Below are 2,500 nucleotides of genomic sequence, written 5' to 3'. Positions count from 1 at the left end.
GTCTGCGACTGGCCAGGCTAGCCGTGGCGTGACTCGGCCACAAGACTACTCGCAATGAGAGGCAAGAAAAGTGGAGGTTAATGTGCGCTGCGGTGAGCTGCTCTGCTCCCTCCCATTCAGCACCAGGAGAGCGGGCTACGCACGAGGCGACCATTGCAGTGTGTGTGTGTGTGTGTGTGTGTGTGTGTGTGTGTGTGTGTCATGCTAACCTGACTCGATATAATGAACCTCCCAGAGGCTGAGCCCTGCTGCCTGCGGCCGCCAGTGCATCCTTCTTTCCTTCTTTTCGTCCGTCTCTCTCTGTTTACCTGGAATGGCTCACCAGTTTTCTCTGCACATTTTCTGCTTTATTAATCTTAACTACGCTCTGTTGGGTTAGATTATTTTCTTCCTACATTTATTAGTTGTGTAGCTTCCCTTACAGCGCATTACACGACTGTACACCTAGCTACAAGTGAACACCGGAACACTGCAGCCCTCAAGCAGGCTGCAAGGCACGCCACACGCCCCTGACCTGCGGCAGTGGTCGGTGCTTCTCACACTTCCCTCAGTGACGGCACCCCTCACTTACGTCACCCTTTCAGCGGCAGCCCGCCTCCTCAATTCAGTGTTTGGCTACAGTCGTACTTGTCTGAATTAGTTGCATAGGTTAATTAGAACAATGATCCACACTTGTGCCGGAATGAAGCAGCAGCACACAGCCAAACACACAGTGCACGTATCATTGTCATCATCAATACTGCCGTGGTACTCGTGGCTGCAACTGATGCCCCGTCCACCCTTTACCTGCATTTGCACGTGCAATGCACGCGTTGAGCAGCTGGCGCATCGGCAGCAGGCTGCTTCCCTTGTCCCTGAAACCGTCGCCCTTGGCTGCTGATCACTGGGAGTGAGAAGCCCGCCAGGTAGGCCTGCCAGGTAAGAACACCGGTGTTTTCCTTCACCACTCCCTTTGCTCAGTACGGCGTGGTAAGCAGGTGCCGTTGTGCACACACTGGTGATGCTGCTCAAATAACATCACCGTTTTCATTTGAGAGCTGCGTCACCTTGGGTCACCTTGGGTCACCGTGGGTCACCTTGGGAGAGGTTAGGTTCAGACTCGTTCAGTTCATTAAGTTCACCGCTGGTTCCTTCACTGCGCAAGTCACCACTTGAAAAAGCGTCACACTTCGTCCACAAACAAAACACTCGCAGTCTACAAGGTTATTTCCATATCTCTCACATTTCAACACACACACACACACACACACACACACGGTACACTCACCCTGCAGAAGGCGTGGCAGGTTGCCGGGCAGGAGTGGTCCTGTGTTGCCTCGTCTTGGAGAGCGAGCGCCGCCGCGGGCCAGGCCAAGGCCCAGCTGCAAGATGGCGGGCAGGGCTCACGGCTTGCCTGGCGTGACGCACGAGCCGCGGCCACGACCACCACCACCACCATCACAGCCAACACACCCACCATCACCACCGCCACCACCACAGGCGACACACCCATCACCAGCACCTCCACCACCACCACCATACACTCCTCAGCAGCACCTTCACGTGCCGCCTGCGTCACGTCACGTCACGTCCCCACGCCGCCCTGCCCGCTGCCTCACCGCCGCCACAGAACTGCTGCAGCACTTCACCGCCCTGCACCACCACGTCCATCCCTCACCGCCGCGCCGGTCACCACCACACGCCACTCCCGTGTCACGCACCGTGTTGTGTTACACGTGGGGACACGTGTAACACAACACCAGAGGTTCACACTTCACACACCGCCGCACCGTCCACACCAACAGGCGGGCGCTGCAGCTTGCCGCGGCACACTGAGCCTGGCGTGTGCGAACTGACTGCGCCGTGACGGTGCGGCGGGCCTTCAAAACCTTCTCCTCCTGCACGATTACCTAATGAACTGAAGCCTCACTTTCTATTGCGGTGAGGTCGACTGAGTATTTGTGAGGTAATGACGGGTAGCGGGAACAGAATGACGGCCCGTCAAGCACCCTTTGATTACAGGGGCTTCCACCGGCCCACCGCGGTCACAGTCGCCTCTCCACACCCGTGGCGGAGGCTCACGAGCACTGCGCGTGCGCGCGGGCACTGCACATTCAGTGATTCAATCATTCACAGCATCTTTAGTCAGTATAACTGAGTGCATTTTAGTTATGTGAGTAGATTACAGCACAGATTTTGGTGGCCTGGTGTTACAGCTGATGTGAAGAAGTAGCCAGCAGCACGTGATCGCTACCACAAGGCTGGTGTTGGTTCCAGAAGACGTCACCGGCCCTGCACTCTGCACCCACCCCTCCCCCCCACAAAACCATGGAAATAAGTTGGCAAAGACGTGTCCACGCTTGACGCCATCATAGGAGGGCTGTGTCTGCGTGGCGATCATGGAGGACTACTTCACCAAACGGACTGAAGCACAACCGCTGAAGGACAAGACTGCCAGAAGTGTAGCTGTCTTCATCTGTGAGACCGTATGTCGCCATGGCGTGCCAGCAGCTGTCCAGAT

At 56.6% G+C, this 2,500-nt stretch overlaps 1 protein-coding gene across 1 annotated transcript in view; it reads right to left on the bottom strand.

Annotated features, from left to right (window-relative positions):
* The window catches only part of LOC135096624 (uncharacterized), a 154,312-nt gene that overhangs the window by 148,305 nt on the left and 3,507 nt on the right, over nucleotides 1-2,500 (bottom strand). The window contains exon 1 of the mRNA XM_063998277.1: nucleotides 1,268-2,500. This exon is cut by the window's right edge and continues 3,507 nt beyond it. The gene's annotated coding sequence lies outside the window, so the exon portion shown is untranslated. The remainder of the gene's footprint in view (nucleotides 1-1,267) is intronic.

Source organism: Scylla paramamosain, unplaced genomic scaffold (assembly GCF_035594125.1).
Source record: "Scylla paramamosain isolate STU-SP2022 unplaced genomic scaffold, ASM3559412v1 Contig5, whole genome shotgun sequence".
Taxonomy (NCBI): Eukaryota; Metazoa; Arthropoda; class Malacostraca; order Decapoda; family Portunidae; genus Scylla; species Scylla paramamosain.
This window is presented reverse-complemented; position numbering and strand designations above follow the sequence as displayed.